The sequence below is a fragment of the Mercenaria mercenaria genome, chromosome 16 (assembly GCF_021730395.1).
Source record: "Mercenaria mercenaria strain notata chromosome 16, MADL_Memer_1, whole genome shotgun sequence".
NCBI classification, from domain to species: Eukaryota; Metazoa; Mollusca; class Bivalvia; order Venerida; family Veneridae; genus Mercenaria; species Mercenaria mercenaria.
The window spans coordinates 30,012,675-30,037,543 of NC_069376.1; the positions used below are offsets into that span (position 1 = coordinate 30,012,675).

A 24,869-nucleotide genomic window follows, 5' to 3' on the forward strand; every position below is an offset into this window, starting at 1 on the left:
GTAATAATTGTAAAACGTTTGTTGATATAATTTACATTTGAGAACGGTAAGCATTTACAGTAAAATAACAGTGCGCGTCTACAACAGAAATGATTATATGAATGACAGTTGTGAATATTTATTAAACCGTAGGACTAGGAGTACCAAAATCTGCATTTGGCAAGTACATTTTATTTTGACCGTATTGACAGAGTTTTAGATATATATATGCTATAGAAATGATTGATTAATCACTGAACTAGCTAATTACATTAAAAAGTGGAACATATTAATTGAAACGTCGAGATCTGTTATTTCTTCAGAAATGTCCTCGTAAGTAGGAGTCAGAAATAATGCGTTAGTCACACAGCAAAATACATGACACAAGACAGAAGAAAGTATCAGTTTTATATAGCTAACATACTAAATATCATTTTTTACAAATATTGACTGAAAATGTTCTATACACGTTGGGATTAAAAGACAAATGTTCTGAAGAAATACCATCGAATTAAAAAACAACAGGAATAGGAAAAACTGGATTATAAATGTAAATTAATTAGATAATAAAATCAAAACTTGATTTCTTCAGTTTTCTATCTGTTTACGATATAGATAAGTCACCATTTTTTACCTTAAAATACGGCATTACTTAAAGTATCTCGTATCTTACAAGCAAAACAATCTCTACGAGGAAGAAAATGTTCCGTTACGACCACCTTAGGACTTGCGGGACCTTTGAGTTAGTAACCCTGAACAATTGGTATATTATTCATTTCACTCTGTTTAATCTATTCTATTCAATTATGTTTCATAATTCAAATATGCATATATGGATTAAGCCTCCAAAACGTAAACAAATATGACACATCTACTGTCACGGAAAATGTCGTTGCAGTAGCTTTATGTATGTTATATTTACTACACAATTGTGTTCATAAATAAAAATAAAACATATATATGTGGCAGTGTTTTAGAAGAAGTAGAACATCCTTTCTATAAAGGTCACCATGTTCGGTAATAGGTATTTTATCTTCCAACGCATGAACTTCGACTTTCTATATTCTATTTTGTAGAAAATATCAAACTTCTTTTTCAAACATATTTTTCTCGGTTCTTGTCGAGTGTCTAAAATACTTATTAGGGCAAGACGGGGAACGAAAAACAGTGAACTTGTACAATTTGGCTTTGAAACACTGCAGAATTTTTTTTCGTCATTTTGCCAGCTCTACTTTCACTTTCATTTTGCATTTTTTTCATTCGTCTGAAGAAATGTACATGGTTTGTCACACTTTCAACTCCCGAAGTACCTGGAGTAATGCATGTATGTAAGACACACAATAATCATAAAAATAATGACAAAATACTTTTGAAAAAGATGCTTAATTCCACCTACAATTAATTCAAACTGAATGTGGTGGATTTTGTCGCAAAAATGGCAATTAAACTAGCAAAGCTCAGCCCTTCCAATCGGACAGAATTCATTTTAACTAGATGACTGTACATTTTAAAAAAGTTTAGGGAAACTACTCACTGATTCTCCTTTCGGGTTAAATATGAAGTTAATATAGTTGTAGACAATATCAGATAGTTCGAGTTATTTTAAAAACTGGTTTTATCTAATGGAAAGACGATCATATTGAAAAACAGAGATGTCTGTTTACAAGTAAAAGAAGGGAAAGGTAATGAAAATGCAGAATATGGTAACTAATATTTATGTTTTGCAAGATGCATGAATATTATAGTAAAAGTTTATATTTATATCTACAGTAATCTCAAAGTTGTCAATCATTTATCTTGTTTATACCCTAAAATGGGCATATGGTACTCAACATAGTTATTCTACATTAAAGTGGAAAGAATATCATCTAGCGCAGAAAGCTTAAAATAAATTGCCCTAAAATACTGTTTTAAATGGATCCTAATATTATTGATAATGGTCTGGAGCTGTACTAGGTATGGATTTGTATCGGACCGGTATGATACTTGATACATATACTCAACAACAACAAAAACTACCACCTCGATAGTCTAGAGATTGAGCCTCTGCTTCTCTTGCGGGAGGTTGTGGTTCGATCCCCGACCCCGTCATACCAAAGACGTAAAAAATGGAACTAGTAGCTTCCTCGCTTGGCGCTCAGCATTAAGATGATAGTGCTAGGACTGGTCAGTCCAGTGTCAGTATAATGTGACTGGGTTTGGTATCATGTCTCGTGTCTACGGCGTGATATTCCAGTGAGGCAGCATTATGAAGTTGGGCATTGTCTCCACTGTAACAATTAGACACCGTCGTTTATATGACTGAAAAAGACGTTAAATCCGAACACACACACACGCGAGCGCACGCGCACACGCACACTCAACAAAATTTCCTGTTTTGTAAAAAATATCCTAAAAATTGTGACTTGCAATAATTTCCTGTTCTGTTTACAACCACATCTTTGAGGTTGTAAACACGTATTTAATAGATATATTTAAAGGCCTTATTAATGGTGCGAATAAAGATGTTGTAGAAACCTATTGTGTTATCTTTATCTAACTTTATTTATTTTTTTCTTATTTGTTTCATTACCTTTTTCTTCCCTATTATCCAGGACGAAAAATCCAGACAGAAAGTATATCATCATTAACGATTAAGTAAGATGACTAACTGTGATTCTCAAACCCAGTCATTAACGTACGGATAAACAAATCTGGAATAATTTCCTTATAAAGGTGTTTTTCTAATCTGTATACAAGGCTCTTAATAAATAATTGTTGTTGGACATTAAAGAAGATATCAAAGGTATATAGTAAAGTTATTTTTATCTGAAAAAATATTTTTATGTAATATACTCCGTTTCCTTCAATTATACAAAACTGTTGTTTAAAATAGGGAGGCTCATGTTTGTGGATATATATTTTAACCTGTACAACACATACTTCTACTTCACAAGGTATTTTCCGTATTTTTATCAGTTTCCAAAAGACATCCCATTATATTTCTTATTATAGTGTATCTAAGATGGATCTCTTGATAGTCAGGCCCTTTAGAACTGCTGCAAAACATTACAGTCTGTTTTACCTGAGCGTTCTATTCACAATAAGTGTGCACATATGTTTGTTACATATACATGTACATGTACAAGAGAAATTATTTTGCCCGACGTATAACCGCCCACCATGCATAAATAGTGTTAAAGCACTCTTTAGCTATAACATAGCTATTTCTTATTTCATAAAGGCAGAAACATGTTTGATGTATTTTACTAGTGATCTTTTAATGACTTTAGGTGCTTTAGATTTCTTAGATGTGCTATTCAGACCTTCCCGATTTGGAAGTTTTCAGATTGGTAGATATTGAAATTTAATGATTTCAATATTTAAATAAATGTAATTATGACTTAAAATATTTGAACGTAGAATTTAGGAATGTGTTCCAGGTTTACAATGATATAGATCATTTAATGATATCATATATAAGTACTCTTATTCAATAAGCCTTTGAAATGAAACTAGTAGAAACTAGTGATTTTGCTACACAAACAGAAAACAAGTTACTATAATTACTATGATCAAGTTTCCTATTCATGAAAGGGAAACCTATTAATAGATTGTTTCCCGAAAAAAACAACATTTCAGTAATAAATCTTGTATTAACTTCTTGGATGGTCATGCTGTCTTTTTTTCGACTGGCTGGTCTCGGTACAATAACAAAGAAAATATAAAATCACCTCTACGATATCATTGTAATCTGACGCCTGAATATTTTCCTTTGTGTTTGTCTGATGACTTATAATGATTAAAATTATTTGAATATTTACATCTATAATATTATTTTGAATGTTTGTTGCAAAAATTATCTTCAAAATAGCACTATTTGTATGTATGTGCAGAAAACATTGTTGTAATATTAGTAATGAAGGTTTCCGCCTAGTTCGTTGATAGATCTGCACCTGACGATACATTTAGATCATGAAAAGATTCAGTGAAGTGGAAAGATATAAAATTTTGGCAAATGTTTTTGCGTTACTCCCTCGGAGTTCTTTATTGTTTGTCGGAAATATAATACTACATGTCCATTGTATGTGCCACGATATTGACAAGCCTATACCCAGCATATGCTAGCGGTTTAAGTTATCAAATGCCAGTTGATTCTGTCTCAACGGCTTTGTTGCAATCATTGATTTTCGTTAGCGGGAGAGATTAGTGTTTGCCTTTCATTCATTAGCGAAAAAAAGCAATTGACAGACGGATTTGGATTATATATTTAAATAAGGTAAAACTGAAAGAATCGATTAATAGAAAAAGATTTAGACTGGCATATTATGTCTTTGGCTTTTACAGGAAATGAAAATTAAACATGCGCCGATCCTAAAACTATAAATATCTGTAAATTATTTAACAGTAACAAAAGACTTGTGAATATATTGCGTTATTTCTTGTATAGAAAAGAAAAACACACACACAGACACGTCAAGTGTATCGTTATTATTGATGCGTTTTATACTTAAAACATTAACCTCAGTTGAATCTGGGCTAGGCTCCGTTTTTGTTTTAAATTGATTTAAAGATATTTCATGAAAGAATTCCACACTTAAGCCCATGAAGGATGTTATAAATTTCAATATTTCTTATGAAAAAGCTCGGCTAAACCGAGTAGAATTTTGTTCTGCTTACTTTTGTTCCATTTATCTAGATGATCTTTGTTTACTTTGGACATAATTTGTGGGTTTAGGTTACGTAGCGTTTTATCGGGTTTATGCAATTTATGTTTCAATAGCATGGTCGTACCTACAAACATATTAACTGAAGAATCTGATGTAGTTTAATATAGGAATACATTTCATTTATTATTAAAATAAACAAGTCATTGATTGCCTTAAAGGCAAAAAAAATCTGCTATATAAGTGACCCCCCCCCCCAAAAAAAAAAGAAAAAACAGACACTTTAATCCCCAATAAACAGGATCCTGTCTTGTCCAGTCTGATAAGGGTCCATAAAACCCCTGTAGACTTGACATGTAGTCCATGTCAGAGGATCATAAATTTTATTGATATGTAAAGATAATTGGTTATTTCTAGTGCTATACATTTCACTGATTGAAATGCAGCTTTTTTCAGATTATACACAAAATTATTTTGATTGATAATATACTAATTGTAATTGCTCATTCTTGTTGAGTAATGTCCTGACCAATTAAATGATAATTCTTACATCAGACCATTCACACCATATTAGAAAAATCTCACCTTTATTTTATGAAGAATGAAATAATTGTATCATAGCTCGGTGTTTTTTCTTAACAAATTTGGTGCAGGTCATTCGTATACACTGAGTACAGTGTGCGGTAACTAAAAGTGTGCAGGTATTTAATACCCGCACGCAAGTTACCGCACTGTTCGATAGGAAAGTATGCCAGCATGTCTGGAACAGTAGACAGCGAAGTGTATTTTATTGATTTTCTGCTCTAGTATTGGTTTATTTTACCTGGGCTTTACACATTTGTAAAGCAAGGATTTCAAGTACTCACAGAACTGCTGTATATGGCAATGTGGAACGCCTACAACTACCATATATGGATGGCTATGATACAAAACAGAAAGAACATTAAAACTCTCGGGTAAACGATTTATACTTGGGGGCTACGCCCCCTCGTACAAATCGTTTACCCTCGAGTTTCAATGCAATTTCTAAAAATGTACTTATTTGTTCTCTTCTCTGTACAAAATATGTGCTCAGGTTAAAGTAATTGACAATACATGAGTATGTACACAAATATACAAAAGTATTTAGAGCCTAAATTTATATGAGAGAAATACAAACGCAAGAAAGAATAAACGGTACTCAAAGATATGTTAGTGGCTAACCTAATACACTTCATGTTATGTTTTCATACCAGTAGTATATACGTATCTAGTATTTAAGTTCAATACTTATAATAACTTTGTGATCAAGTTACATTTACAAAGTAAGACTAGAAAACGTGTCGGTAACACATTAGTCTCTTGGTACTTCCTGCTTCTTATAATAAGCCTGTGTATATTCGTAAATGACATAAGTGCCACAGGTAAATATCACGTACACGAGTTAAGTAATAAATTATTCAAATAGGAATTTTCTCCTTTAAAGGGACATACACGACAATATCTTAAGCAGTTAATACGTCTATAGAATAACAAAAGTCATAAGATCAGTTACTATAATTTAAGCTGTTTTGAAAAAAAAACAGAATACTTTGTTACATTAACCATTATACATTATGCTGCATGACGGGCACGGTAGATAATTAGATGTTTATAGAATACATCAACAGATTAGTCCTAAGCTTTGAACTATCTCACCAAAAATCTAAGGCACATGCAACGACCATGATAAATTTGAGGTAACTGCTACACCGAGGTAAATGCCTTGACTGACATCAGACTAACGATTATAGTACAAGTTGCATGCATAATATACCATTTTTCCTATTAAAAATGTATGTACCTCTTCCATGATAAATTCATTTTGTAGCAGAAATGAATCTGCATGTGCCCTGACTGATCTGTATATAACACAGTCATCAGGTAATAGAGGCACCCTTAACTTAACAGTAGTCAGAATGATATATGTAAAGCAAAGGCTATCATAACACTGACAAAGGGACAAGTGATCTAACATCATCATTGTTGGATGTTTCCCAGTCAACGACTGTGTGTTCATCATTATGGTTGTTCCTCTAGATATGACAGTTGCCTCAATGGTGTAAGATGTTACGCAAAACAAAATCTTCTAGTATTTTGAAAGTAATGCGTTATTAGAATGGTCAGTAATTTCAAATCATGAACATTTGAATGTTTTATAAAAAATAGGAAAAACTCTACCCAGGACCAATCCCAAAACTGACATACTATCGACTATCTTATTCTTTAAATTAGGTTATATTTTATAGGAACGTTCCTTTAACGCTCTAGATTCAATCTGATTTGAACTACAGTCATTACACTATGTTGAGAAAGTTCCTAGGTCGTTGTCTTGTTCGATGGTAAGAGAAAAAGGAATGATTAAGAATTCTAAATCTTAATGGAACACAAGAAAGTTTGGATATACCGTGTACATGTTCAGATGTATCACAGACAATATTGTACATGAAGTATCTGTATGAATCACGTACTCTTTTTCTGATAACAGCATGGCCTTTTAAAGTTTGGAAAATAAATTGAGAATGGTACATACCTCATTTGACTGTGAAACCTGTCCCGTTTTTTTTTCAGATTATTTAATTTCAACCAGAAAACGTGTAAAATAGGAATTTCGTTTCAAGTGTACCCATATCATTTAGACTACAATTTTAAGTCAGACAAAAGCGTTTTTGAGACCAAATAAACAGATTATATCTAATGTGCTTTGCATTTTTATTTGGTATCTTTTTATAATTACCATGACCTTAGATAGATTTATGAAAAGATTTATAAAAGCATGTTAACACACTGTCAAAGTAGTATATAAAGCTGAACGCAAGCAGAACATGAATAAAGAGATTGCAAACTTTGAATAGCTGTCAACTTTATTATCTGTTAAATCTAGTTACAATCGCATGAATTTTTACTGGCTTAAAAACATTTTTACAGTTCATACCTTTACAAAATTTAAAAAGCAATGATTGCTCGGACGTTATGAAGAAACCATACAATTATCTATGTAATTTGATTTTCTATTCATCGTGAAAAGTCAATTTCTTGATTATGTTTAAATTTGATGGAAGAATCGAAAATATATTTTGACAAATTAAAAAAAAGTAAAATGTTGGAGTAAAAAAATAATTTAATCAACTTTTGAAAAATAAAATGAAGCCTTTTTAAAGGAAAGATTTGGAAATTCATCTAATAACACAACAATTTCAAGTAAAGAAACAGTGCTTAGCACTCAGATATCTGGCTCACAAGTGAGGGTTACGCTTATAATTATTATTAATAACTCTTTATTCCGACAAGGGATTTTACAAGGGATTTTACTAATTTTCGTTTTGTTTTTGTTTTGCACAAACCCAGGTCCCTAGCTCAAAGGTCAATATAGCAATTGGAGGTCAAAGGTCATTAGATTTCTTCTTTTCCTGTCCATGAAGGGATTTTAGCATAACTTTGAAGAAATATTTCCTATGAAGATGCGACTTTTCACGCGCAATACTAAGACCTCTAGGTCACTTTAAATTTTGGAGGTCAAAAGTCAAGAATGATATGTTCCTGTCCAGTCTGTAAAATGTATATACATAAGCACATGTGTCATATGGACTAAATTCAAAGCCAAAATGTGGGTGCATTTTCTTCAGAATTTCTTCCCTTTATTATGATGATGTTTCATATTTTCCAACCAGTTTGAAAATGAGATGTTATCAAAATTGAAATTAAGTATTGGTTAATATTTATAGATATTGCTTTAAGCAATCAACAACTGAAGGTTTTATATGTGCAATTTTTTAACCCATGCGATGTGTGTTAAAACATATTGTTCATATATTACAATATTATAACCATATGCATAATTGACAGATATTTTCAGTTGAGACAATAAAGGGACTTTGTTTATGGCAATAATTCATTCACGTGTTATCATTCTTATCGTAATAAAATAATCATTCAAATCTGCCACCATTTCGGCAGAGATAAAAAGGCTGGCCGTAATTTCAAGAAAAAATTTAAGTAATTACTTAGTTAAGTCTATTTTTTTAAAATCGTGCTATTGCTTAAATTATTGCTAATTAATGTTGATGTTTTCAATAATAGTGTATTTATAGCTAAATTATATTATGGTTAGAGCGTTTGTCTGTAGTATTTATTTCAGTCACTCAAATATGACATTTCTATTAAAGCACGATATTAGGAACTTAAGTATTTGTTTAAACATATTTCTTATTTCTGTACTTCATTTCCTGTAAAATTAATTACTTTGTGTTTTGATATATGAAATAGTCATATACGGTTCTGATATAGATGAAAAAGTTAACAATGAAGACGGTCGATTTCAACTTTTGAGCATAAAATGAATGGGAGATTAACTTGTTTGTTGGGATCAAATTTCGTGGATTGATTCAACCACGAATTCAACGAAAATTAGTCCCCCAGGAAGATTAATGATTTCACAGTAAATTCTAACACTCTAAAACAATATAATTGATATGAAAATGTTATGAATTATGGAATTAGTGTCAGCATTGTGCTGTGGCAATTTTATCTTCTCATATCGACACTTTCATCAGTGTGAATTCCGTCTTTGTTTATTTTTGTTTTGAAAGATGTAAAAACAGTTTGATACCATTATACTCGAAACAACGATGACAAAAAATCGAAAAAACGATGATTAAAAACTTGAAACCATCATAATGTGGTGAAAAACTAATTGTTGATGATGAAAATACGAGACAATGATGAAACGCCATAAAGTTGCAAGTTTTAACGATCACGGTTTCGACTTGCAACATTTAAGTATTGACTTTCAATACATGGTTTCAAATTTTGTCGTCCTACTTTCGACTTTCATATTTTGACCAGGAACGTTTCAACTTTCGTGTATTCATCACCATTTTTACCACCATAGTATGTGCAGGTCAGAGGGAAGTAACCAACGAGGCCTCTGATTGGTAGAAACAGTATCTACCATGTAAAGTGATCTCCCATTGGTGCAAAATATGTTGGATGTGTTTGAAAACTCTTATTTCATAAAATAAAACTGTAATCCGTGAGTACTGGCTAAAATAATATGAAATGATGCATTTTGTGTGAGAAATATGCATGTTCTATCAGTAGGGCATTTTTGTGAAAAATAAAAAAATCACTGCCGGACTATGGGTAACCGAGTTCAAATAGAAAAAGTGCCCAAAAGTGATGGTAAACATATATATTTCCTGCAGTTTTCAACCTGAGTAGGTGACATCAAAAGTTTAGGTTAGGAAGTGTAAGGAAAGTCCCATGACCGGAAACATTACAATTTGGGCCTACGGAAATTTAGTTGTTTCCCCATGACATTAATTGTAACCTTAACAATTACTGGCCATGGCATATGCCGTCATTTTTAAGATATAGCATTTATGCTATACTGTGAATAAGACTGCGAACTGAACTTGAACACAGGTTGTCCATGACATATATAATGAATGTAAAAACATTTAAACGATAATCTGAATTAAACAAAAAATAAACATTCATGCTATTCATGTTATTTTATAATAAGTAGAATTTGTAACAAAGAATTTTGTGTTTAGTACTTGATATTAGTTATATTTTACTTTTTCTCTTGTATATGTATTCATTACCATTTTGCATGACAAGGATTTTAAATAGTCGAGGCGGGAGGTGTCGCATTCGATCGCCTTCCTAGGATGAAAAAAATGGTACCAGTTGCTCCCTTGCTCCGCATAATGTTTATAAAACAGGCTTTTCTCTCAAACTCATAATCTCAAATGAATAAGATGTCTATAATATCAAGTTTTCCGTTCGGGAAGTTGGGAAAAACTTAGTGGTTGTCTTCCCGTACTGATGTTATATTTCACAATGCACCTTACACAGTATGCGACTTTTGACAACAAACATTTACTTTTGAACATCCTTATTACAACAATTAAAAAGAATGTTCTTTGCGTGGCCTAACGATTAACAGATCTCGTCTGCTGCTTATAAAGACCAGTATTTGTTCCCAGATAGTAGATACATAATGATTCATGCGAATTTATACACGCCCGCAATATACCTTTATGGTGTCTATAAATAATAAAAAGTCAACAGTGTCTCAATTGAAAATAATCTTTGAAACCGATCCAGAGAGCTTACCATGACTATAAAGATTTTGCTCTTTATAAAGGCGTAAATTTACAGTTTAGTTCAGACTAGTAATGATAATCAGTTCTATCATAAATTTGTTTCATTTGGCAAAATAGACATATGTCTTTATTCAAGCTATTTTGCGGTTTATTCGTCATGGCAGGCGGAGCAAATTTCTGACTAATGCAAATAACGGTAACCTAGAAAAGACTAGTAAAAGAGGTTGAGCAATATAATTGTTTAATTCTGTAATCTTTCGATAAACAACGACTAAAAGTCAACGTTACATTGGTTACCATGTAAGGTAGATAACCACTGAATGAGGAGTCAACTAATGCAGAGGATCATCGCAAAACCCAACCCCGCCCCTCCAGGTCGATTCAACGCATCGTAGTAGTACAAAATTACTCTTTTACGTGTGTAAACGTATCCTGATTTTGATACAATTAAACAGATGTAATCTTAATGCGCATCTCAGTATCATTTTTGTACTCGTTCAACAGTGTTTCATATCATGTAACTTGAATTAATGTGGATATTGACAAACTTGAAGGTAATTTCAATTTATCTTTTAGTATATAAAAGCTCACTTTACAGACCAAAAAAAAAAACGTCGACCTGAAAGTCAAACTGAAAACCTTTTTTCAATATCTATACTTCAAAATTTAAAAGGAAACAATAAAGGATCCAAACGAGAAAACAAAGCCATTTTGTTACATGGCGTTCCCTTACATGAATATCTAAAAAATGTCCTGGCCGGTGACAAAGAGTACTGCGTATGTTTGGACTACGATATTTGAAGTATTTATAAGTATATCATGGTCTTAACAATTATATAAATATATAAGCTCCTATGGAACATGATGGATTCTTGTGCATGCAGTAAGTTAGGCGAGCGATTAATTGAATTACTTCAAATCAGTATTTACAATAGCATCTACAATGTACAAAATTTCAGTGAAATTGCGTTATTCTTTACATTATAATATATTTCGATATTCTTAATATAGCTTCGTCTTTTAAATGATTATTTCTTTGCTAAAGATTTTGTTAATATCGTTATTTCAGTTTAGTATAAACAATATATCTGACATTTAGATAAAACAAGAATCAAATGTGGTTCTTTATAGTAGAATTTCGGCGATAGAAATATACATTTCCTATGGTGCATGGATTGTGCGAATTTAAAACGAAATGAGATTTCGTCCTTTGAATAAACATAATGCGATTTTTTGTCTGAAAACGTGAAATGATCGACAGTCTTCGTTGTAAAGCTAGATAGTTAGCTGTTAGTTGCCGTCCCGATTCATAGCTCAGAAGTAATATAAATCTACAACAGGAGTATGTTTCGTTTAATATTTAATTATGTTATACATTACATTATTTTAAAATTGTGTCATATACTTGTATATCGTAAATAGTAAAACTGATTGGTTAACAGTGAAACATTTGACAATGACATGAAAAACATTGACACGTTTGAAAATTGAGAACAGGAAGTCATGCAAAACATTGGTACGTTTGATAATTGAGAACAGGAAGTATGGACATGAAGAACTACATACTGAAATCTTAGGATAAAGCCTGGACTCGGAGAACGGAAATGAAATCTATCGTATGAATAAATTGCAATAGATGAGTAAATTTATTACAACAGCAGCGTTGCCATCTTTTTAAGGTTGAAATGTTGAAATTTAACATTAAAATACCCGGAACGTTAAATAATTAAAAATATCTTAACATAAGGTCGAACTGCTCGGGTCTCTTTAATCTTTGGCAAGAAACAAAAACAAAACAAAGAAATGAAAAACTCGAAAACAAGCACGCGTATCTATGTATTTTATCTCACCAAATTATAGGTTATATATTTATTTATAACTTTAAGATAGTTAATTAAATTCTACATTGTAGAAACAGTTTTATCCGCCAAAAATCAAAATCATTATGAACATTTGTGTGAGCTTCATATTTTTCAAATGAGTCTAGCAAATGTCGAGCACACGACCCTATTTTTTTTTGTATCGGAGTTTTCTGAGAATGCTCTTAACTTTAAAAAAATCAAGTTTTAATCAAATCGTACAAATAATTTCGATCAAACATTCAGATAAAGATAATCATTAAAATTACCACAGGCTGGCGATTCTTTTTCGTGTTACTGAGTTCATTTTTTCTGTAGAACGTCTGATGTTTCTCGCGTAAATGTTGGTGTAGCAAGTAGGCTGTAGGTCACCTTTCACTAAGAAGGAAGGAGGTTTGAGCAAAAGTTCAATACTATTCTTAGTTTTAGAGTCTAGAAAAAATATGCAAAGCATAAATATATATAACTGCCGAGTAAAGTCATTTTTGGGCCATAAAGTACATGACCTCTATCACTTTATTTGGGTCAAATATCATAGGAATTAGGACCTGGACATTAAAACGGTTTCCCTTCTATAACTTGAGAACCACTTGACTATGAACCTTCAATTCTAATTGCATGGTTGGGCTTATGAAGTAGACGCCCCCTTGTTTTTGAGGGTAAGTAAGTCAAAGGTCAATGTCACAGGGATCTGAAAATTGTTTCCACCCTAACACTTGAGAACCACTGTACCGAGTATCTCAAAACTTTAAAGCATGGTTGGCCTTATGAAATCGAGTCACTGAAAACATGCATACATTAGTCCACCTGCTCGAAAGTTGTTGAGAAAAATGGAAAAATATACCATAGTAATCCTTTGTCTAAGACATAAAAAATATACATGTATTTGGATCCGGAAATGACGTTATCAATATGGCGACCACTTACGAAAATAATACTGCTGAGTAATGTCTGAAAAAAATCAATCAGTTAAATTGCTTATGATATTGGATATCATGTCCTATGTGACATTTCAAATTCAACAGTTACACTTTATCAGAAAAAATATACTTCATTTATTTAAACAGTTTAATTTTTTACACAACCCACATAGTTAACAATTCATTTCTACGCGTCGCTTCTGCCTCTTGATATTAATTGTTTTCGATTATTCTCCTGGCGTTGAATTTGAAATATGATTATTTCCGAAAGTCAAGAAATATAACATTTATACAATTAGGGAATATAAAAATTACCAAAATCTGCTTTAGATAATAACCTAGAAGGAAAGAAATCAGACTAAAAATTGGTTCTTATCATAGTCGGCACAAACAGTTATGTCTTTGCTCTAATTATAAGATTGTTTGCAAATTACATATTGTTTGCATTTTTGTCTTAAAGGGAATTCCGATAGTTTTTTATGCGCATCTTTCTGCGCAGCCGACACTTTCTATGGAAAATTGAACTGAAGTCAACATTTGTTAAAACATGTTACAGACAGTCTTAAATATGAGAAATCTTGAATGAAATAACATTTTTGATAAGTTTTATCAGTAATCAAATGCTGATACTGGTATATGTTGTATTGACAAGTATCATGCCTGACAGGTATCTTGCTATTTTTGTGGTTGTGTTTTCTCATCGCATTTTAGTACAAAGACAGTGTTGTTCATATAATGTAAGATAATTGACTTAGTACTGATAAGACAATATCACCTTTCAGGTTATTTAGTATGCAATTATAGAAAGAATTAAGAATTTTTAAAACTTTTTTTAAACTTGTAGCAGACATACATGTAATCAATTTGGCCAGGTTCGCGCCATTTTCCGTCCGAACAGGTGTTAGCCTAAAATTTAGCCTGGTGACCCATACATTTTAGCCATTTTTATGCTCACAATACAATTATCTATACACAAGAAAAACAGGAAAAAAATCTATGAAAGAGTTTTTTTTTCAAAATTTATAAAAATATTCTTCACTATGGGTATTTTTCATTGAAAAAAGTTCACAAAAGTTAATATGAAACAATGTTTTTTTTTTCATTTGTACCCATTATTGTAAAGATAGAGTTTTACAAATATGACTATGATATCAAATAAGTATATAATAAAATCTGTAAAAAGAAAAAAACCGTATTGTGCTGTCTTGATGTATATTTTGGTTGGCATTTATAAAAAAGCAGAAAATTATGAAAATGTTGAAAAATCGCTGGCAGTTTCAGCAACAGTGGGTGTGTTCAAAACATTTTTACACAAAAACAAGCCTGGTGACCTATTGTTTTTATTTGTTCATTGTTTTCAGCACAAAATTTCCTATCATATATGCGAATTTAAAAAAATTCTATGAAAGGAAAAAAACTATAGGAATTCTCTTTAATTAGAAGTAAGCGTTATCAAACCAATATGCTTGTATTATTTCAACAGATTTTTCTTTACTGAATGCAAGTGTTATATTCATGATTGTCTTCTTTATTAATCAAAATTATTTATTAATCATATTCATTTATACTTGACATCTTATTCGCGCAAGGGAAAGTAAAGGCACCTTATGTGAAACACATACAATAATGGGGTAGATAATTACATGAAAAATCTCTTGTCCTATAGCATTATGGAGTTCATTTAATATAATTCTAATAAAATTTCGCTTTAGCTGGTGCTAGATGGCGTGAGAGGTATTTCAGTTTTGTAAACCTCACAAGGGCAATCTCACTCGAACCAAGCCTTCTATTATTATATTTTCCTAGGGATCTCTTTAAGGCTTTTAACAAACTATTTGCGCTTGTTCTCCATGCCGTTGCAGAAGGCAGAGCAACACCAGAACATTATAAAAGATCAGACGAATCAGGAAAGCGAAAATGTATCAAAGCAGCTAAGTACCAATGACCTATCAGAACGTTGTTCACCTCTTTCGATAAACACGAAAGGAAAGTGAAGGGTTCAACTGACATAGATCGTACACTAAATATGTACAGTATCTCAAAATAAGCAGGTCAGTCAGAACGGCATGTAATAAAACATCTCATCATTTTATCAAATACAACTGGGAAAATTTCCATTGAATTTGATAAATAACTACTGTTTTGATACACCATCTTGTAACAGAATTGTTTTTAAATTGCTATAAAACTTAAAAATAAAACGCACAAGCCTGAATTACGATAGTGACATTTAGTATTATATTCTCGCAGTTGATAATTATAGCGGTAGCACTGCAAAAGAACATATTGAATTGTTCATTTGATTCTTGAAAGTTGCTCTTGCAAAGATGTATTGATGATATTATAAAGGTAAAGGAAAAGGTTTTTTATTTTAACTTCTGATATATTACTTAAAATTAATTAAGCGACCAGCCAGGTATGTAGTAACAGATACTATCCTGGGCTGATATTTCAATACGGGAAATTCCCAATAAATATAGAGCGAAACCTAGTATGCTGGTGTAAAATATAATAGAAAAACTTCTGATGGTTTCTTTCGGTGATGTCTTTATCTCATATTTACGGGGAAATCTGTATTAATTTTTTTTTCAATTTTAGCAGGCGAATCAACACTGTAAACTTGTTTGTGTTTGTATTATAAACATCATTTTCATGATTCCACCTGGTGACAGGTATTTTTCTATTGATTTTGCTTTTTGTCCACAATGTCGGGGCATTATGTCGGGGCATAAACCTGATCTGAAATACCGTAAATATCCAAACTGGTAATATTTTGTTATTAAGAGAAACAGGAAAGTTTTCATCTAAGTTCTATAGTTTAAGTTCTGGTCTAGTGTCAGACAATATAACATGGAAGGTTCCAAAATTTTCAATCAGCGCTTAGAATAAAAGGAGAATCTGGAAAATGATAGACAATCCTTAACATAACACTTTTATATTCACTCTGCGCTGATCAGTACTAGCTTCCGAAAATGTCCTTAAGCGGAACATGTGTGGATACTGTCAATATATGTAGTGTCATACAAATACAAAAATGTATTGGTTTTGTGGAAAATATTATGTCAAATGAATTACCTGTAAGATGTCAATACAACACAATTTGATATATTTTACACACCAAGCATGACTTCCTACTTCATCTCAGTGTTGTTATATTTTGTGGTCCTTCGGGATCATTGATTTCAACTCATTTAGATTTGAAGATTGAATACTGCTTAAGCCGGTGCTAGGGGAAGTGGGCAGTGTTGCATTTTCCATTACTGCTCATGAACAGCCTCAATCAAACCGAGTCTGCAATTTTCACTGTTTGCCTTGTTCTCGGTGCTTCCGAGAGATCTACTTTCCAGATTTTATTCCTTACCTGACATGTTCCAGTAATATAATACAACTGTTATATTTGTAAGAAATGAACGCCATTTACAATTAGGATTTTGAGTAGCCTTGTCGTCTGTAGGTTTTCATACCCATTTGATTATTTATATAAAGATACACAAGTTTTAAATTGTGAGCAATTTCATTCTCTGAAGACTTCTTTAATAAGCATATACAGAAAAAAAAATGCATTTATTAATGTTAGAATATACAGCACAATCTTGAGTTTTCATACTTTTATATTTAGTCAATATTACTAATAACTTTTAATTCATTGTTTTTGTTTTTGTTAAATCCATTTATAATTTCGGTCTGTATGTAATAGATACCGACCGAAGTGGAGGTATGCATCGCTATACTAACCTGAGCCCGTGTAATGCGTAAAAATCGAGCCGCGATCCTCGGGCGTATGTTCTCTGTGACGATTGATAAAAGACATTGTATCTGATTTTTTTCCTCCTCCGCCCGTCATTCATATGAGGAAGTTGGCAGTAACATAACTGAAAAACGGTTGAATAACGACGCTAAACCCAAAACAAACAAAGCATAACCATTACAGATGAAAAGTTTAAAGTGTAACAAATCTGCTAAACATTCACCTTTCCTGTAAGTTACCGTTTGCTTAAAAAATAAGGCTGGGAGTATCTTCAAAGCAGAATTATGTTGCTCAGTAGATTTTTTAAAAACAAAATTTCTCAATATTCAGCATAAGGGAACATGCCTTCAGAAATTTTAACCAAAGTATTTAAAACACATGTCAAAATCTAGCAAATTTGCCGACAATATCAAAATATCTAAATTGATATTTTTAAAGTATTCAAACAAAACAACAATTTTTTTCTGTTTACATTAAATGTGTACCGCGTTCCCATCGCAAATGAGACTGGACTTTGCTTTTAGCTCCCTTGTTCGGAGATAAGGGGGAGTGTGTGTGCGCGGGGAGGGGGGGGGGGGTGCTATTCTACTCGCCCCGGATTCGGCGTCGGCGTGACCTTTCTTGGTTAAAGTTTTTCGGCAACCTTTTTTTTTCTGTCATATATTTGTTAATATTGCTTATATCTTACTTCAAGTCCACATAAACATTGTTCAGCATACAAAGTATGTGACAGGGCTGGGTCCATTATACCTAAGGTCAAGGTCACAAAGTTGTTTTACTTGGAATTATTTTCATGTTACACTTTTTCGAAAGCTTCGTTTATAGACATATCTTTGGTACTTAAAAATATTTATTTATAATCATCAGCTGCATGTGTGGTTACAAACTCCATAAATCTTATTGTATTTTTTACAGAATTATGCCCCTTTTGTACTTAAAGATTTTTTTGCAATCTTCGCTTTCTAGACATAACCTTAATGCAATATAAGATACAGACTTGAAACTTAAAATGCATCTTTATCATCATCATCTGCATGTGTAGTAATAATCCCTATAACTCTGATTTGTATTTTTGACCAAATTATACCCCTTTCAAATAGTGGAGCGCGCTGTCTTGCGGACAGCTGTTGTTTTGCTTCACTTAATAATTTAGCTATATATTTCATCATTTAAATTTACAAGCAGTAATAACTAGTACAAATATTATGTACTTTCTACAGTTTTCTCAAGAAAATAGAGCTAAACTTAACATCTGTTCGATTGCTTTTTTTTTGTTGTTGTTGTTTTCCTTAGATTTTAGTCATTTTCCACATTATTTAAATAACAAAACGGAGGTCAGTAAACCTAAACAGTTTTTATGGATTCCGCACTAGTCGCAAATTTACAACGGCCGAGTAGATAAGGTCGTTGGTTTTGTATCTCTTGCTCATAACATCTGTGGGTTCAAAACCTTGAGAAGAGTTAATAATTGTTTCTTCTCAGAATTCGTCCAGCCGGCTTATAAAAAATCGGTGGTTCTACCCAGGTACCCGCTAAAGATGAGCTTATGCCCGGAGGTTATATGACCTTTTAATGTGCGGGTAAAATAAAGGGCCTTACACATTCATATGGCTCGAATGTGGAGACCGATTACACACTGTCATCTTTCAAATCGAGCTTGGGATCGAAGATGCAATCTCTGGATGCAAAACACTGGGTTTTACTTTATTGAACTAAGCCGGTGTGTTTAAATGATAAAACGAAAATGTTACATATGCTGGAACCACACTGTTTCTGTTCATATTCTTTTCAGAAGTGTAATATTAAACAGGAAAATCATCCGCGTAGTTTTCTACATAATTGTTTGGAAAAAACAGTCTTGATTTTGTAAACGCGTGTTATGTGTATAGTAGTCGCAACTTGACCGCGATGGTTGACTTTAGGCTGATTATTCACATCAATTATTTCATTGTAGAGATAAAGGAGTGCTTACGGTAGCCGTATATGTTTATATGGAATTAGTTTGTATACAATGCAGTATCAAAGTATGTTTACTTATATTTGATCAGTTAAAACTTCCCAATACACTAATTTATATTTACACAAATTTATATTTCTATTTTCTCGTGCAGCTCGTGTTTTTATGCAAAGAGATGAAACGTCTTACGTACATTCCTTTTAAATAATAGGTTGTGCCTCGTTTTGTATTATAATACAAAGTTCAACCATCGGGGTCAAGTTGCGTCCACTATACGTCGCTTGCAAAGCACGAGCGCAGGTTTGTATTCAAATACTAACCTTATAGTCAGGTACGTATTTAATTACTAACATGCACTCGTGCGCTTTTCAAGTTCATACGCTCAATACTAACCCAATCAAAACAAAGGAGCCATGCGGTAAGTATTAAATTATATGATTACATTTCAAATTCACTTGTGACAAGGAAGTTACTGCGACATAATACGCATTAGCATACAAAGGTGATGTTTAGAATATATGAATATAATCTTACAAACAAGCACAACTTGATGCACAAATCATATGTTATAGTAGTAAACAAAGTGTTGATAGTCAACTTTGAAGATATTCTATTACATTGTACCTGATATGTTGCTTCGTTCACGGAACAGATAATTACCAGGTATGATTCATGCCGGTACTGGATGATCCCATGTCAGTGTATTTTTATCTTCCCTTGGTATTATGTCGAACGCATGATAGGGACGAAGGGAATCGTTTAAGAAAATAATACTGCACGCCACTTGCGTGCACAAGCCTGTAGCTGGAGAGGAAATAGGCAACAGTTCGAACTTTCTCGACGAAAGTGCAGATGGCCAGTTCGTGTGACGAAGACCAGATGCAATTGTAAATAAGACAACGCAGAAGACGGTGTGTTCTTATACAAATGCAGTAATTTCGATAAAAGATTGCAGTTTTTATATAGGTCCTATTAAAATATTAGATTATCGGGGCTAAAAGTGCAGTCTGGAAATAAAAAGACTGATGTTTTACTCTTACACACATTAATTTTCGATCATTTATATCTTATTTCTTTATGTCATTCATAATACTACATTGATTGTTCAACAACTGTCTGTTAAACCTGTCAAAGCATAAAAGTTAAGATCGTCTCCTAAATTGTTACAGACTACACCAATGAAAGTTTGCGTCTGCTATCAGGAGACATATGTTCAAACCATACAAATACCAATGTGGTCAGAAAGTAAAATGGAGACTTTGTAAAACATGACTAAAGCATAAGATAAAATTAATAAATATTTCAATACATAAAGCCGTACGCACGTTTGATGAGTAATTATTCAATTTACTGCGCAACTTCAATCAGACGTTATCATTTTTGTTGGGATATATAGCACATGTACGAAACTACGTCTTCTGATATTAGGCGAAACTGTCTTCGGAGTAGTTTATCGGGCTATATAAAGAAAACAAGTATTTTGTTTAATCAAAAGTTTACAATCGTTCTATTATCATTTTTTTCTTTAAACAAAATATAACACGTATGCATTTTTTTTGTGACAGACCGTTCTGTTGACACTTGTATTTGCGCCTTAAGTAACACGAGTAAAACATGTCTCTCCTCATTTTGTATGCGTAATTTAAATTACTCTTAACTGTTTCTATGTAAAGATGCACACTCTTCAAAATTAGAGTTCGAAATCACCATTTCTATTTTGTTATTTTAGTTTGGTATTAACGCACTGGTATTCCATTAAAATTTATTGACATGCATTTCAAAACTTAACACGACAAATAAACAAAATAGGCAAAACTGGTGTTTAGTACTATTTATTATCAACGAAAGCATGTTTAAAGGGAATCGATTCGATCGATCCCTCTATGGTAATATGCGATATACCGAATGAGACATATACTATCGAATCAAAACAAAAGTACTTCCGGCACATGCACAGAGCTTCTAACTTCGGATGTTTCGGAAGAATATGCTTTTACCTTGTGCCTAATAAGCGCCATCATAACTTGTCCGAACCACAACATCTTGCACATCAGTACAAATATGCACTTGTAAATAAAAGCACAGTTCATATAAATAAATATACCTCTCTAGAGATAGCCCCTATCGAAGAGGCCGCAATTACCAGAAATACAAATCAATATGTGCTGTTTTTATTCAAAATTTACCTTTAAATTGACAGGGAATCGATAATATTCTTAGCGACAAAATTTGGGATTGATCACTCTACGGTAACATGCGATATAACGGATGAGATATTCACTATCGAATTAAAAAATGTTTTCGTACTGTGCTCCTTTCAATTGTTATGGAATAAGCTGATGTAGGATCGATTCCTACTGAGACAGTGCTTTATTTTATATCATTATTTTTTATTATTATGGCTCTCATGCATCGTTGGGCTAAAAAAGGTTGTCAGTGATAAAAGTTAACTGCACACTGTAATGTTATTCAAATATATTGCCTGCATTGAAACGTTTGTATGAAGAAAATCATAATGATCAATGTTTGTTATCGTTTGAGTTATCGTGCGGAATTTATACTTTAAAAATCAACGTCAAATCCTGTCATTTCAGATAGAAATGTTAATACACTTTACACAGACACTTGGGCAATTTTTTTTGCATATAATATAGTCTGTCTGTGTGTCATGTATAGAACAATTTCTCGAAATCATTCATATGTTATATATATATATATCAATAATGTCTGTCTCAAATAATGTCAAACATTGTAGATACTAGATAGACTTTAATTTTCCCTATTCAGCTTCATATAAGCTCCAATATTGTACCATTGGTCAAGGATTAGGGTCAAACGTGTTGCCCATTAAAATATCAAACCAATGTCCTAAATCCTTTTATTCGGCACAAAATAAAAGACAGCTTGGAAAGTTTCGTGATTAGGTACTTAAGACAAGTGACTGCCTGTTGCTGACCACTAAGGTAGGATATACTGTATACCTCTATCACAGTTCACCATTAAATGTGTTCAAGAAGTCCTTTTAAATCTTTATTTCGTCTGCGTATGTTAGTATGCTGAGCTACGTGCATGTCATATGCATTGCAGATCTTCGCAGGTCATACTGGCCAAACATATTCACAAGCAGTCACAAGTCATCTTTCTATTTCCAGAATCTTTACCCACGGGGAGATTCGACTGACACACAAAAAACGGAAGAGGTTTCCCTTTTTTACATCCTGCTGCTGAGTAGCTTCACAATTGTTTGCGCTTCGCCTTGCGCCATATATATATGTGATAAAAATGCCTGGCAAAACAAACAAATAGCTATTTCCAAACTTCACAAGGATTGCATTTTCCATGCTTGTAACATCTGGACGGATCCCGAATTACAATGCTCCGCCAGAAAATGTACGTTTTCTTGTTATCCTTTTTTTGCTTTCCATACCTAACCTGATTTAGTTTAAACATATTTATTTCGTAATGTACATTTAAGAATGACAACTGACATGACTACACCTGATTTTAAGGTATAGTTAAGAGTCAACATAAATCGACGAATTTGTTGGTACTAAAAGCAAAATCATTTGAAAGTTAAAGATTTATCATTATATTTTATGTATCTCAATTTTATCAAAATATATGTATCACTGATGGACAATGATAAGGTTTATTCTCTCTTGTTTTGAAAAATATTAAGCACAAATTTGTTGTTGAAGCGTCATATGTAGAGGATAGGTAATAGCACGTGGTCATGTGGTATCGTGATCAAAACTTCATTTAAACGGTAGTCATTAATTAATATGAACTTAAATGTTCTTTTCAACCAAATGAAGTTTACTTTTAATTTTACGTCGCAACGCATTTTACTCTTATCTCTGTGGTGAGTCTTTTAGCAACATCCTTGTCATTGTATGAAAGACGAACTTTTTTTTTAGAAAACTAATGTTCTTCTCAGCATGAGCATGACGAGGAATTAGTAGGGAATACTGTTTGAACATCCTTAAATTTAATTTCACTCGTATGAGATAAATCAGGAGCTCCATCAAGAAAAATATTATATATACACCTCATAAAAAGTAAGTCATGTGTTGCATCCGAGATCTCCATCGGAAGAGCGACACATAAATCGGTATGAGTACTCCGGGATAGATCGCGCAGTGAAACTGTATGTTTTATATAACAGCAAACTAAATTGTGATTTTCATATCATATATCCTAGTTTTCATGGGGGACCCCACAAACCATAGGAGGGTTGAACATGACTTCCCAAATTAACCTCCACCGGAGACAATATCAAAAATGATTATTACCACAACATCTAGTCAACGGCAATATATTCTTTACAGTTCGTAAATATTGACACCTTACCAATTCATTGAAATCAGCTAAGCTAAAGTCCTGAATTTTCTTCTCAAATTTACAAAAAGAGAGTTTACTGATATATGTTCTGTTTTATTGCTTCTTTCGATCTTTTACCCTTTTTAGTTTTTAGGTCTTTGGCAGCAAAGGTTACTCAGCAATCAGCAGAGAAACTCAGTAAGTCACGTTGCGTAAATGCGAGTGACCTGGTATTTTTGGATGCTGTCGCGGAATATTAAAAATATTAATCTGAAATGCTCGCATCAACCGAAGAACAATACTGACATATACGTCATAGTGTTTTGACATCGTAGATATACGCTGTTGTTTCTTCTATATGTTATATAAAATATCTGTTAGAAAAATACTTATTCAACTGAGATGAGATTTTTCTAGATCGCCTTGTAATACATTGAGCTGAGGCAAAACAAAACACGGACACCGAATATAATAGCCAGGTAGAAAATGAAGTCATGAAATTTACTTCTAAGTCCTTCAAATAACTAAAATGATTTTACAAATGTGAAATTTATGATAATTTGCTTATATCACCAACAGAAGTTTTAATATTTAAATTAACGTTGTGATCCACAATGAATGACAACTCTTGCCTGATGACAGTTCTTACAAGCAGATATATCTATTAGATTAAGTTTACTTCCGTTGCAATTACAGAACTGAGTGGAAAATGAAAACGGTTTAAGGAATAATATCATACTTTTCGGCACAACAAAAAGCATTTAGGATATAGTTATATTATGTTTGCTTATCGTTTAAGACTGCTTTATATGTTTTTGTCAGCTTATTAATGGTACAAAAAAATCAGCAGCATGATAACAAGACGAAATGCCGATAAATATTTTATAGCGAAGATAATATATTAAAATGCAATACAATATTTATATAGCTTGAAACAATGTTACAATGTTTCTGGCTTAATATAGTCGAAGAGAACACACAGAGAACATGAATATTCCGTACAGAGTGCATATATTCATTGATTACAAATTCAGTTACTTCAGATAGTCCAAGGTTACTGACATCTATAAGAATGCAGTTTAGCATGATATAAAAAAATGGCTAAGACATGATTTAAGGCCTATGCTATTTTGAAATTATGAATTAGGTGGGTGGGGTACATGATATTATTTCTGATTAATTTCGAAGTTACTGTAAAACAAACGTTATTCCAATGTGACAATACATCAAAACCATGAAGTGCTGAACTCTTACTTTAATTTAAAAAGTAAAGTGGGAAAAGTTATCAGTATGTTCGTATCACAATTTTCGG

At 32.5% G+C, this 24,869-nt stretch overlaps 1 protein-coding gene across 3 annotated transcripts in view; it reads left to right on the forward strand.

Moving 5' to 3' along the window:
- LOC128549572 (uncharacterized) overlaps positions 1–24,869 on the forward strand; it is a 372,750-nt gene continuing 347,881 nt past the window's right edge. The window contains exon 1 of one of the 3 annotated variants that reach the window (XR_008367795.1): positions 1–163. The gene's annotated coding sequence lies outside the window, so the exon portion shown is untranslated. The remainder of the gene's footprint in view (positions 164–24,869) is intronic. The other 2 variants (XM_053526547.1, XM_053526544.1) reach the window with 2 other exon arrangements.